The sequence below is a fragment of the Nilaparvata lugens genome, chromosome 1 (genome assembly GCF_014356525.2).
Source record: "Nilaparvata lugens isolate BPH chromosome 1, ASM1435652v1, whole genome shotgun sequence".
Taxonomy (NCBI): Eukaryota; Metazoa; Arthropoda; class Insecta; order Hemiptera; family Delphacidae; genus Nilaparvata; species Nilaparvata lugens.
This window is the reverse complement of record NC_052504.1, coordinates 80,356,773-80,372,852: the sequence shown is the minus strand read 5'-3', so window position 1 is coordinate 80,372,852 and position 16,080 is coordinate 80,356,773.

Here is a 16,080-nt window from a genome sequence, read left to right as displayed (position 1 = left end):
TGGACATTGATATGTCCAAATCTCCGCCAATTTATGTAGATGCATAACAATATAATTATCTACAGTTATTATATAACAAATTGCTTTTTCATATCATATACAGTTCAATAATAATTATTTTCTTAGTCTATATTATGTAAATTCAGCTATAATTTTGCTGTATTGTAAGCTATTGTATATAAGTTTATAAGCCAGTATATATTGTAATCTACATAAATAAAGTACTCAATCAATCAATCTCTCAAATGTTTCGAATTCTTCGGTTTCAAATATTTTTGACAATGGATTATATGTATACAAAAGTTTCTTGAACAATTCACAAAATAGTCATAACTTGAAATACCAAACTACTCTGGACTTGTTTTTCTTCAAATCAAAAATAGTTTAATTTTTATTTATAAATTTATCAGAAAATAATTAATGAAATAGTCAGTTTCCTATAACTTCACTATCATAGTTTGTATATAATAGAATAATTAATTTACACTTATCTAGTCTTGGTGATCACTCTATGGTGAATTTACAAAAATACCACCTCTAAATTTATGTTTTCTCTAGGATACAAACTCATTTTTTGCAGAAATGATAATACGTGCGTAAAGGGAAAGGAATGGATGAAGATTCAAGATGAATAGACCTGTAGTTCACCATGATCAAGGAAGCACATTATGAGGATTCATAATTTTCCATTAAATTATCTAATAAACATTAATTTTTCTAAGATTCCTCACCAGGAAGTGATAAAAGTATTTTGAAATCCGTAATTGAAATAGTTAAATTTACAGTACAGCCTGTAAATTCTTATACTGCCCTTGACTGACTGGCACAAATCATAGATCACCAAGTACTAGAGACTAGTTATAGGCCACTAAATATTTATTATTAGGAGTCTGGAAGGCCACCTACAGTTATTATTTTACAATCCCGCAGGAAAATAAATTTCAACAACAAGTTTGTCATATTAGTTAGCCGTGATTACACTTTATGTTAATCTGAAGGTCGATTATTAAGTATTTTGAAACTCAATGCGGGAGTAATATTTTCGTAATAAGACAATTCATAATTATTTCTGCAGTACGTGTGATGATCATTTTTATGACTCGATCTTCATACTTCATCCTTGTTCTTCTTCGTTCTCCTCTTTCCATTCTCTCTCTCTCTCTCTTACTAACTGTTATGCCCTTCTTCTTTTTCCTAACCTTGATCATGCTACTTATCCCAGGCAACATACTACGATTCCGCAATATTCTAAATCTTCCACCGTTAATTATTCACAACTGTACAATACATAATATTTGAAGGATGTAGTAACTAGTACCTAAGCGATAATTCATTTTAATATTGACTGATAATGCATTGCAGTGTTGCAGATTTTATAGTGGTGGCCGGTGCGTGATACCATACTATGCTAAAAGATTCCAGGCTACGTTGCAACAAGTTTCCAACTTTGTGTATCTTAGTTAGCCTACTTCTATTCGGCTTATGTATCAGTTGATTTTATTCTTGTCTCTGGGATCTATCGCAAGTTTGAGAACTAGATCATCGATCTGAAAGTGATGCGTGCTGATGCAATTTTGTGAGTAAATAGTAAATATGATCCAATTTTTCATTTATCGCATTCACATAATCGAATGAATCAAAATGTTATAAAAAAAACTAATATTGGAAACTTTGAACATTTCCACAAGTTTCAATTATTCTTTCTATTGTATTTCATAAAACTTTAAAGTGAAAAAACACTCACATTCTTTGATGTGGCGACGTCCGTTTCGTGCTGGCATTGCACATTTTCAAGCCAAACAGAAACTGAAGTATTTAAGGTTATGAGGGTGAGATTTAGTCAGAGTGGGTGTGGAGGGGAATTTTGGCGGTTAATGGAGGAGGAATTAAATGAGTTTGTCAAACAGGGTGTTCAATTATTCGGCTATGAAGGTAACATTATTGATTTTTTGTGATTCACTGGGTTTGAACTGAATCGTTTCACTTGGAAGTCATCGCTGAAAATCTTTTGTGGCGTATGCATTTTACATACATAGAGGTTCAAAATAAAATAGGCCAGTGTCTATTCTAGTCTATTCTCGCTTGATGGTAGAACCATACTTTGGTTTGGATAAGAACCATACTTTGCAAATTAGCAGAGGACAGATTAAATTGAGAGTCTATCATCATCGAAAAAAAATTCAAACAATATTGAAATGTAACAAAACAATAAAAGTCAAGTTAATAAGTCCTATTCATGATTATAATTAATCGTTATAAATTGCTTCAATGGTTTCCAATGGTTTCCAATGCTTCAATGGAGTTTATACGGTTTCCATGGTATTCCATTAGAAAATGATGTTCTCATTCTGACTCAGAATTGACTTAATATTCACATCGCTGAATAGAAAAGATTGTTGACAAGGAAATCTAGAGGAAATGAGGGAAGAAGAGAGAGGTAGATAAAATAGAGAAGAATATGAATACTTGAAGAAGATAAGAGAAGTAAGTTGGAGGAATCCATCTCGATCAAATAATTATTTGGAGAAATTTGAAGCTAGTGATAAGGAAGAGAATGTGTTCTAAATTAAAGCAAATTTACAGAAAATGGAATTTTATTTTCAGTACCGGTAAAGAAATTATTCAAAGGGATCCGTTCATATTCCGTAAAAATTCCAATATTCAATTCAACTGAAAAAATATAAATGACTGGATTCAAAACACCACTCCCCGTTTCCCTTCCATCAATTTTGGCTCGCCCGAATGCATATTATTGTGGTGCAACAGTGCATCAATTTGCATATTATCATGCAGCTCATGCATGATGCATGCAGGCAGATGTATGTTTTCAAAAAGAGGACATACGTACGAGTCTGAATGCATTCATGCTCAAAACTATACTCAACCATAAAATGTTCCACATACAAAGTTTATTCAATTGAAAATTCGAGCTGCTCTATATTCCAGCCATCATGAAACCCAAACTAGAAGAACTATCATTTCAGATTGAATAAGCGTTAAATGTAAAGCAATATGGGGCATCGAGCTTCGCTCGTTATTTATTTATTGATAAACAAAACACAATTCTTTAAAATGATTGGGGAAGGACTAACAGGCTCAGCCCAAAACTGTTTCTTCCCCGAAATTTGATTTATACACTATAAATCGTCCAAAACGTAGGTTATGTTCCATACACTTGAATTCAGGTCCAATTTTCAGTCCAAAAATTTAAAAAACAGAAAAGTTCTAATTTTAGATTATTTACAAACCAAATTGAATAACAAAATAACACTTACTAATCACTTAAAAGTGTGAAATAGACTAATGATCAACTTTGAAAATTATGATATACTCCAATTCAGAATGATATGTCATGTCAACAAATCAGATTATTTTGATCAAGTCGATTAAAATTTCTAGATAACATTTCTCGTGTGATAAGCTGATTGATTACACAGCTGAACATAATTCTGTCTCTTTCCCACACAGGCACACGCATCTTCTGTTATCGACAGACGACGAAATTATTATAAGTTTTTCCAAGGATGAATAATTATTATCGTTTTCATGTCCTTCAGCGAGTTTCCACAGGGATGAGACCTAGTGCAATAGAATTTTTATATCATAAACCTACTATGTTCCAAATTTCGAGAAAATTGTTAGAGCCGTTTTCGAGATCCGTTGGACATAAATATATTACCAAATAACCATATAAATAACATTATATTAACCATATAAATAACCAAATATAAAAATATATACAGAAATTGCTCGCTTAATATAATAGGATAATGGTTATATAGGAACGAAAGATAATCTAAGCCAGACTTATTTTGTTAATTGAGGCAAAATATCTGTGGAACTAGAAAATCATCAGTGTGACTACAAGCGTATCTTGGTTATGAGGGTTTCTGATCAGACAGGTTTTTGTAACACCAACCAGCACAAATATCAAACTCAAATTTGTAATCTTCTCCACTCTCTCCATCTTCTCCTTCTTTCTATGTTTCTATCACCTTCTCTTCCCTTCAGCTTCTTTCTATTCTACATTTCCATTCCCTTATATTTATTTCCTGATTCACTTTTTTCCACCATAATATCACCTTATTACTCTATATACTTCTCTACTTCTCCCTTCTTTGCTTTTCCCTTTTAACCCTTCTCTTCCTTTTTCCATGTTTACCTTTATCTTTTTTCTCATTTTTCGCATTTCCTTCTCTCTTCAACGTGATTCTCTCCATTCATATGCTCCACTTCCCCTCCACCACAACCCACAAAAAGCTTTCAACTTTGATTGGAAAGCCACCGCAGATTTAAATACAGCACTGCAAAAGATACGGACGTCAAAGGGAAAATGATAATAATTGTCAAACAGCAGCTACGTACACTCCTTTTTTCGGTGATATTTTTCATTTTATACATATTTCAAAAGGCGACTGAAGAGAGAACCCGACGCAGAGGTTTGGCTTTATATCTGAATAATTTGTGCAAAATTTTCAGTGTGGAAATGTGTCTGTGATGTTTGTGTTTATAATAGCTATCAGCTATGATAGGATTTACATATTAGGTCTCATAATTATTATATTCAATCTTTTTCAAAATGTGAATGCTCCAGTGCATTATTTAAATAGAGCATTATTCTCCATTTGATAAAAGTTTCCAGCCTACATGCAAATATTTTATCATCCAAGCATTCCCATCACCAAATAGATGCAAAGAATTGGTAAGATCTGCACAATTTACTGTCAAATTGAGGCTTAATTATAGATCCGATATACTTTGGATCTGTCAAAGGCACCAATCGATTAAATCTACCTCTCAATCTATAAATATGATTAGGATGATTTTCGTGGTTAGTGTGACGCATCATAAAATTTGCAATAAAACTAAACTTAACAGAATCTATTCTGCGTTAATATGATGTCTAGGCGAGAAGTTAGAGCGAGAATAGTGTTACCATAGAATAAACAATCTATACTACCATAGAGTACTAAAATCTGAAGTTTGTTCATTCTATATGTTTATTCTAGAATAAGCAAACTTCAGATTAAGAACCATAGAATAAACAATCTATACTACCATAGAGTACTACAATCTTAAGATTGTCCATTCTATATGTTTATTCTAGAATAAACAAACTTCAGATTAAGTACCATAGAATAAACAATCTATACTACCATAGAGTACTACAATCTTAAGATTGTTTATTCTATGTTACTTCTATGGTACTCGATCTGAAGTTTGTTTTATCCTATTGTACTACGAGTAGATATGATACAATTTTCAAAACCATTAGGGAAATTGGCCTCTATCTACTTGACAGGAAATTGATATAACATCAATTGATAATTGTGTTGTTACTAGAGTTGAATGCAGAATTTCAAAATCTCTATTTTTTTTTTGGTTAGCACCACTACATAATTGATTTTATGAAGACAAATAATAAGCTTCAAGCTATGAATCACCCCGCTATAAGTATTTTCATTCCCTCTAAACACTTGATTACGCCACTTTACTCAAATATGAATTCTAGAAAGTGTAGTCTTCTTTAGTATTGAGGAATACACAAGTTAAAACTAAATCTCATGTGAGAAAGTTTGAAAATGAGGAGATATTCTGAACAAAAATTGAAGTGCAAAATCAAACTTTCATTCCCTGAAGAGTATGCACATCATTAAAATTGTAGAATATTTGGATTTATCATATCAGTTCGTTTCCAAATCACATGCGCAAACTCAGCCCATCTAAAGGTGCGTACAGATATACGCGCCGCGAACATGAGAAATTCACTTTCAATCAGCTGATTATATCTGTATTTTTACAGAAACGGAAAGATACAGATATGAAAAGCTTGGCATCAGCTGATTAAAAGTGAATTGCTCATGTTCGCGGCGCGTAGATCTGTACGCACCTTAATATTCTGAAAAAATGTAATGTCTGTTAAATCGCAATGTTCCGTTTTCATCATCTAGTTTTAAGAAAACTATTCAATCTTACCTGAATCGTGAACTATTTAAATGAACCAGAATAAGAACATCTCTTAGTTTGCTTTGAATCGAATAGGGGACTTTATAAGGATGGCATTTGAAAACTACATCATCGAAAAATGCATCACACTAATATTTCGGTCAATGTTAAAGCTGCAATAAGCACGTAAAAGTGTAATATTTTTTTCAAATCAGTTACTCAATTTGTTATTCTGTGACACCACTTGACCCCGAGGTTCAGGCTATAGATTTTTATACAACCTCCAACATTCACCAAAAACACATTTGATCATTGTAATAACAATTAATCTGATAAACATCTAAACAGTGGGCATGAGTTTTCTATGTAACAGCAATAAATTAACTAGCTCAAAAATCATAAACAAAAAGATTGCATCTCTCCAAAGACGATGCACAACACTTTCACTGGCTGTCATAAATATGAGGAACCAGCTTATTTACCTTGGCCTGGATTTCTGTATGAAATTGGCAACATCAAGCTGAATTTTTATAACTTGAGTTGTTTAGAGCATCTATTGTGTACGATGTATTTCAAATGATTGATATAATGACTACCTACATACTGTATTCTGAATTCTTTATTCTGTAATAGTTATTTCATGACTATTGAATAACTCACGGATTACGGCACTGTACTTTTTTCCTGCTTAAACTTGGAGTAGAGTGCTCATTGAGAGTCCCTAATACCTCTGAAATAAGTTAGGTATCTCATAGAAAAACCTTTAAGAATTACCAAAGGAAAGAACTCTACGCATAGCAGTTTAGTGCTTGTGATTGAGACATTATTTTTGTAGTTACAATTTCGATACCTTTGAAACCTAATTATGGTGATAATAATTAGAAATACCATTCCATTGCATTTATACATTATCAACTATACATACAATTATATTGTGAATGTTGTATGATATTAAAAGAAGTGTTCACACAACCTCACTTGAACTATTCTAAGGGAATTAAGGAATATAAGGGAATTTAAGGGAATATAGGGGAATTTAAGGGAATATTAGGGAGAGAAATAGTTTTGGGTTTATCCCGTTGATTCTTTCCCAATCATTTAATAATTGATTTTGTGATTGTGGGAATGAACTATAATAGAGCTATAATATATATTTTTTCTATTCTAATTTATACATGATCTTAATAATTAGGTACCATATAATAATAGTAACTATGATAATAATTAGGTACCATATAATAATAGTAACTATGATAATCATTAGGTATTATCATAGTAATATTCATGTTTGCTTCAAGTCCTTCAGATGATTGGGCTTTCCATTTCCTTGAAGGTGAATCGATGTTAACAGCTCATCATGTAACTATGTGGATAATATATATCATCTAGCCTCTACATCCATGGATATAATCCAATACAATCATGCAAGTGCCTTGATTTGAGTAAATATTTGGCCCGATCGACAGCCTTTGATGTTCGCCAATATTCACTGACCCATCCAGTCATTGGCTACTATTGATTTCGCCAACTATTGCCTGGATATCAAATCAATCACACATTACAAACTTGTTTGTTATGATTAGGAAATAACAAGAAACATGATTAAATGAAATCAAATTGAATGATAAAATCAAAATACCAACAGACAACAAAAGACTAACATCAACCATCAACAAGACTATCATCAGGGTTGTGTGGCAGAGAGGACCAGGAGTCCTAACTCCGCCCTAATAAAGGCAAATAATCAATCAATCAATCAACCTTAAATGGATAATGAACTCGCCGAATGTAGCAGATTACAATTTACAAATTTTTGTGCATATTTATACACAATAGTAATTGTTTTTGCACATGATAATGATTTACTGCCGGAATTCTGTTTAAGAAATGGGAGTTTTAATTTCCGATCATCAATTTATTTAAAAACATACATATTCGAAAGCATCAACTAATAACGATATCTTGCACAAGGATATAGAGGAATAGAGCATAGATATGTTAAAAAGTGGTAACGGTATGTTTTAGAAATTAATTTAACATGATATTTTATGCTCCAGTAATTTCATAGGATAGAATAGAGTAAATTCCTCTTTGGAATTCGTAACCTTCATAACATTTACTGATCGACAATAGCGTTGATTACTCAAATATTAAAGCTAATCCACTTTATACTTACCATATTTTTTTCACAAAAATTATAAATCATACATTAACATTTAAACTAATACTGCAACCTGTAATACTGTTATGTACTTTACTGTATTTTTTTGGTGGCAGAAGAGTGCGGCGATGGAAAAAGGGAGAAAATAAATAAGAATAATGAGATGATAAGGGAAGTGATTGCTCGTCATCATCTATTTATTCAAATGCTATCTGCCAGCCTCCCCCTCTATGTATACATACAACGGAGGAAAGCTGAAATGGGTTCGCGAAATGTGATTAGAATATGCAGTACAGGTCGGTCGGGTCGTAGCCCTTCTAATTCTTCTTCTTCTTCTCTTCTTCTTCTTCTTCTTTCTTCTTCTTCTTCTTCTTCTTTCCTGTCTTCTTCTTCTTCTTATTCCTTGACTTGTTCTTCTTCTTCATCTTCTTCTTTCCTGTCTTCTTCTTCTCCGTCATCTTCAAATCGCGTGTACTCCAGCCACCATGATTCTTGGATTCATCTCAGGTTTGTGGATCGGGGTTTGTTGAACAGGGGTTGCTGGCCCCTCACTCCTCACCCCCCCCCTCATAGCCAAAATCCCTGGGGAAATGGGGCTCCCAAAAGATGTCTTCACTGGTAATGAGCGATGTCAGTTGCACTGAAGCTACAAGACATCATGACATGACAATCACTACCACAGTCAAACATCTCATTTTTCCTCTTCTTCCCCTTCATCTTCTTCTTCACCTCCTTCTTTATCATCTCCCTATCCTCCTTATTTTCTTCTACTTTCTCCTTCTCCCACCCCCATCCATCCTTTATACTCTATCCATCCATCACCTTCTCCTCCTCTTCCTCATCTTCCTCCTCCTGCTCTCCCTTTTCTTCATTCTTCTCTCCCCCTACGATCGTGTACGTAAGTGTAAGAGAGGGCCGACTGCGCCCTAACTTCGCCCTCCCAGGTTTAAAATAACGGCCCTACTAATCCTTCTCCTACTAATCTTCCTTTTTCGCCTCCCTCATCTCTTCCTACTATTCCTTCGCCTCCTTCTCCTATTCCTCTTCCTTCTTCTCCTTCTCTCCCTTATTTTCTCCCTATTAACGACGAGTACCGTGGATGACTGAAGACATACTTAAGATGATGGGACGTAGAGACAAAGCACATAGAAAATTTAAAAAGACATTTGACTTGGACAGTTTGATAGAGTATAGGAGCCTTAGAAATAGAGTTAAACAGGAATTACGGAACTCAAAGATTAGGTACTCGAATTCGTTTATGACAAACAATAGACAAGACTCTAAATCACTTTGGCAGGGAATAAAAGAATTCGGGCTTGGCAAACAGAAACCGAATCCACAAATAGACTTACCATTGAACAATATAAATGACCATTTCGTTTCACACTCGCGACGAAGTTGTCATTGCTAATCATATCGATGATCTTGAAGAGCAGGTTACAAACTTAGATTTACCAATTACTGATCAATTTCATTTCCATCCAATCTCAGAAGAAGTCACTTTCAGAGCAATTCAACGTATTCATAGTAATGCTACGGGTGTAGACAAAATTCCTATTAAATTTATCAAGAAGATGTTATTTGCTGTTTTACCAACCATTACATACATTTTCAACAAGTCACTTGAAGAAGGCATTTTCCCTGAAAACTGGAAGTTTGCTCTGGTTCGCCCTCTAAATAAAATTCCATCACCCAATAAAGTTGAGGATTTTAGACCAATCAGTATTTTACCTGCATTGTCCAAAGTGCTAGAAAGACTCATTCATGCTCAAGTTGTAAAATTTCTAGACAACAATAGTAAGCTTCATAACTTTCAATCGGGCTTTAGAAAATTCCATTCAACTGAAACAGCTCTGCTCCGTGTCACTGATGATATAAGGTTAGCTATGGACCAAAGAAAATGTACCATCCTCACCCTATTTGATTTTTCTAAAGCATTTGATACTGTTGATCATACAGTCCTTCTGAATAAGTTGACTATTCTTGGTTTCAGTCACAACTCGTTAGTTTGGTTTAAATCCTATCTATTAGGTAGGAAACAATGTGTATCTGTCGGTGACAAAAAGTCTACTTGGAAAAACGTTATGCATGGAGTACCACAAGGTTCAATTTTGAGCCCTCTCCTCTTCACTTTGTATGCTAATGACCTTTCTTCCATTATCAAATTCTCCAGTTTCCATACTTATGCAGACGACCTTCAAATATATTTAAGCTGTCCCATAACAAAAATTAATGAAACAGTTGGAATAATGAATCAGGATATTAATTCGATAGTGGAATGGACAAGGAAAAATGGCCTTAAGCTTAATCCCATCAAAACACAACCCATTATAATTGGATATTCTCGTCTTATAAACAATATTGACCTTGAATCGATTCACAAAATTAGTGTAGATGGTAATGACATTCCTTATCGTAGCTCAGTTAAAAATTTAGGCATTATTATGAATAATACTCTTGACTGGTCAGAACAAGTGAACAAAACTTGTAAAAAGGTATTCTCAGCCATGCATGCATTGAAGAAAATGCACAATATTCTCCCTAGAAACATTGAATTATTATTGGTTCAATCTCTCATCTTCCCACATTTAATGTATTGTAATTCTGCTCTTAACGATATGCAAGTCACTCTGAATGATAAACTACAGCGTTCCCATAATTTATTATTGTCTACGTTTCGTCTACTCTCTCCAACGCCATGATCATATCACCCCAGCCCACATTGCTAGTTCAACATTGAAGCTTCCCAATCAAAGGCTTTTTCGAATAGTTAAGCTTGTTAGAGATATCTTGGAATACGATAATCCGAACTATTTTAAAGATGATTTCAAATTTGTCTCTGAAGGTAGGAGGATAGATGCTTCACATACTAGAACCGGAGAAAGTACTTTAAGGATACCCAATCATAGAACTACTATTTTCACAAAATCCTTCTTAGTCAGTGCCTGTCGTGCATGGAATGCACTTCCTGTTTCTATCAGGTCCATCGAGAGCCGAGCGAGCTTCATCCTGACTTTAAAAAACATCTTCTGGAACAAATGACTGAAACTGTCCGGCCCTAGAACGATCACATGACAACCATCCCCAACCCATCCCACAAATACAAACCTTTAAACCTGTTATAGAACGAATTATATATATATATTATAAAAACTCATGTTATTTCAATTATCCACTGCATACTGCTGTATATTACTGAAAGTTGATTACCCTGATCTACTTTCAGCCTACTTCATTTTATTAATCAATTATTTGATCTTATCTACCTATATAATTATTTTACTTTATCAATTTTCTGTTTTTTTTCTCTTAATATTCATATTGATTAAAACTTTTACAATATTTCCATTAATAAATAAATCCTTAGTTTAAATAATGAAATTAACGTTTTGGTAGAGAGTTAGTGGGGAGGATATTTTTAATATTCTTTCCGAAGAATGGACATTGATATGTCCAAAGCTCCGCCAATTTATGTAGATGCATAACAATATAATTATTATCTATAGTTATTATATTACAAATTGCTTTTCCATATCATATACAGTTCAATAATTATTTTCTTAGTCTATATCATGTAAATTCATCTATAATTTTGCTGTATTGTAAGCTATTGTATATAAGTGTATAAGACAGTATATATTGTAATCTACATAAATAAAGTACTCTATCAATCAATCAATCAATTATTCACCACCTTCGTCCTCCTCATTATTCTCCAACATTTCCACCTCCTCTTTGACTTCTCCTGCTTCTCCCCTGCTCCTCCTCTTTTTCCTTATCCTCCTACACTTCCGGCACCTCCCACTCCTATTTCTCTCTACTGTATCTCATTTTTAAAAACTGAAAATTATAAAACATAGTTCATGTGAGTGTAGTGTGTGAGTTTTTGTTTTCAGTTCAGTTATTCCGAAACATTCTGCTTTGGGACCACTCTCTGAGTAAAGCTTGTCGCAGATTGAAACGCGACGCGACGTGACATGACGTGAATCTGCTAGATGGGTTAATATCATATGATCATATTGAAATGTTCACACGTGCTAGCTTCGTCTCAATGTGAACATTATAATACGATCATTTTATACTAACGCATCTAGTAGATTCACGTCAAGTCATGTCACGTCACGTCGTGTTTCAATTTACTATACGGCTTTGGAGCATCAGAGCGCGTCCACACAAATATATGGCAGTCGTGTGAGGGCTTCTAAATGCAATGTATTTGCCTGTGAGTGATTGAGGAGGAGATGGTTCTGATGAAGGAGCAGCGTAAGAGGATTGGGGAGAAAAGAGAAGAAGGAGAAGATAGCCTACTGTGTGTGAGCAGATTTCCTCATGAGCAGCGAATCATAAGAGAAGGTAGATGAAGCCCTTCCTCGTTTGTGTCCCCAAGTAATTTGCTTACGCCTATGTGCCCTGTTTGCAGAAAATTTCACGGCACAATAAATCTATTCCCGTTCTATTTGTTCGCTCTCAGTTCATTGATGAATAATTTTGTCATAGATGAAATGCGCAGAATTTCCTTCTATATGGGCCATGCTAAGTACTGTAGGTAGTGTGAAGACTTAGTCTTCTACTCATCTTGTAAAACAGACTGTAGGAAAAAACAATGAATCACAAAATACTCAACAGAGAGGGACCTGGGAATTTATTATTTTTCACTCAAACTTTATTTCCCATACAAAACCTCTGTTTTCTGATTTCTCTCCATTTTTACATGTTACATCTATTTTAGTAGATGCTTTATAATAGCATAATTTATTATGCTAACAGCATATTGATGTTAGTAAAAAAAACAATTAATACTGCTACTTTATACTTTATACGGTACTATATTAAAAACATGAAGAATTGAATTCCATTGTTCTCATTACATTATGACAGGTCCTTAAATTTAAAAACTAGGGTAACATGTCTTTCCATGTGATATTATCATATCCAATATTTTAAGAATGTGTGATTCTAGTTGTTATAAGAGCCTCTTTGACAGGTACTCTATTCACAGAAAGAAGCAAGAAAGAGTAAAAAACAGAGTGACACTACAGAAGAACACAACACACTACCACCAAACATGTATTCAAGGTTATAAGACCAACATAAATAATAATTCAAATCAAAATTTTCATTCACAACTCAAAACAATAATTAAGGGTCCTGCCAAACCCGAAGGTTTTTCGGCGGGTGTCCAGTTACAAAAAAAAAACAAGTTAGAAAAGTTAAATGAACTTTGGCACAAATGACAGATGGCATTTTAAACATTTTGTAAGCAGCTAATTTATAATATAGCTCTCATTATATATTTATACTTGTCATATTATATACTTGTAGATATGTTTCTAATAACCGATAGCGATGCCACCAATAGTTTCAACTTTCAATCAATAATTTCGATCAATTGCGTCAAACTCCTATCTTGTTGCCATTTTTTGCATTGTATCGTATCGCACCGTATCGCATCGTATCGTACCGTATCGCATCGTATCGTAACGTATCGTATCGTTATAGTGGAATACTAAAGTTTACCACATACCACACAAGAGTTTTTTAAGGGAGATTCACTTTGAGCTGTCAAAATTCTCTACGTATAACCCCAATGCTTCAAACTCAATCAATGCTGAGTGTTTGAAATGGATCTCACCATTGGCGTAGATTGCTGTTTGACATTGGGGGGGGGGACGTACTGGTGAGTCTGGGGGGCTCCCCCAGCAAAGATTTTTCGAAAAATAGCTTATTAAAATGGTGTTGGTTTAAGATGGCATGTTTTACTTCAAAACGGTTTTAAATCCTCTTATTCGGCAGTTCTAAATTAATGGGTAAATAAATAAGATTCTGAGTTAATAGTTTCAAGTTTTACTAAATAAAAATTATTTACAAAAAACCAGCATAATAAAACAGCATTAGTTGTATTGTTTGTTTTGATTACCAGCCATAATTTGAATCTTCAATAAATTTTTCCCAGGTTCTACGCCCATGGATTCCACTATAGCTGATAAGTCATCCAAAATATCTTCCCCAATATAAAATTAATATAATTGTTTCAGCAAGACTCCAATCAGACTATAGTTATCCTTATCACAAATTAATTTTCTGTACTAATCAGCTTCCAAATGAAATAGACTCTTGCTCTGAGTAAAGCAATGCAGCAATCCCTGAAGTGCAATGTCTACCAGCATCCCACACCCACTCAACAGTAAGAGTAGAAGAGTACATGCATAATTAATTCGATTATGATTAATGCCAAATACACGACACAACCACCTCCCTTACTTCAGTACAAGAGCCAACCCCTAAATCACCCTTGCCATCAGCTAGCTTCATATTTTCAAAACTCAGCGCCTTCCTTCCTCGGCGCCAATTAAAAATTTATAAACGCTTTTCATTTCTCAAGACGATAGTGAATCCTGTCTTACACCACTTCCTACAACTTCTTCTTCTTTCTCACCTTCTTCGTTGTCTTCCTGGCTTTTCCTCTTCTTCTAGAATTCAGGTTTCAGAATTCTCCTTCACTTGTTTCTCTCCAAGTCCTTTTTGTTTCAATCCTTGTCTCTTCAATCTAATCTAATCTAGAGAAATTTATCCCTTCTTCGTCGTCTTCATGGCTTACCCTTTTACTCCGTATTTATTTTATTGGGTCCCACCCTTAACCCTGTCGTTCTAATCTAATGTAGGATATGTCTTCCCTCTTGTCTTATTCCTTTCCTTCTACTCAATTCCGGTTCACAGGTTTTATTTTGTTAATTTTTCCTATCTTCCTTCTTATTCTTCTCTTATGATTATTTAAAATCCATTATTTAATACATTTGCCTTCTTTTCTCGTATTTCGATTTCTCCACTTTTCCGATTATTCTCTTCTCATTCCTCTCATACAACTTTTTTCAATGTGATTTTCCATTCTCTCCTGCAGGATAATTTCCTCATCCCAATCTTAATATAGGGATATTTGTCCTCTCTTATTTACTATTCCCAGTCTTTTCTGATGATCCTCCATTCCCTAAACTTGCTTATCCCTAGTTATTCCCTCTTCTTCGTTTCCATTTTTTCTCTTACCCCTCCATTATCTTCTTCTTCTTCTCCTCCTCTACTTCATTCTTCTTCCTTCTTTTTCATCCTCTTCTTCATTCTTCTTTTTTCCTTCTTCTTTTTCCTTCTCTTCTCCATTATCTTCCTTCTTCAACCTTCTTCTTTCATCTTCCTTCTTCTTCCTTCCTCTTCCATAGTCTAACTTCTTTCTTCTTCTTCATCATTCTTCTTCTTTCGTTTTCATTTTTCTTCCTCCTCTTCTGGAAATAAATTCTTCTTTTTCTTCTTGCTCTCCAATTTATCCTTCGACTGCGCCCCAACTTTAAGTTTTATACAAGCGAGGGTTGGTTGCTCTTAATAATGCCATAGCGGAAATAATAAATACAATATAGCATCCCTTTCTTATATAGCTTCTTCGCTTGGCTTTTTTCAATGTGATTTTCCATTCTCTCCTGAAGGATAATCACAATCACAATCACATCACAATCTTAATATAGGGATATTTTGTCCTCTCTTATTTACTATTCCCAGTCTTCTCTGATGATCCTCCATTCCCTAAACTTGCTTATCCCTAGTTATTCCCTCTTCTTCGTTTCCATTTTTTCTCTTACCCCTCCATTATCTTCTTCTTCTTCTTCTCCTCCTCTACTTCATTCTTCTTCCTTCTTTTTCATCCTCTTCTTCATTCTTCTTTTTTCCTTCTTCTTTTTCCTTCTCTTCTCCATTATCTTCCTTCTTCAACCTTCTTCTTTCATCTTCCTTCTTCTTCCTTCCTCTTCCATAGTCTAACTTCTTTCTTCTTCTTCATCATTCTTCTTCTTTCGTCTTCATTTTTCTTCCTCCTCTTCTGGAAATAAATTCTTCTTTTTCTTCTTGCTCTCCAATTTATCCTTCGCCTGCGCCCCAACTTTAAGTTTTATACAAGCGAGGGTTGGTTGCTCTTAATAATGCCATAGCGG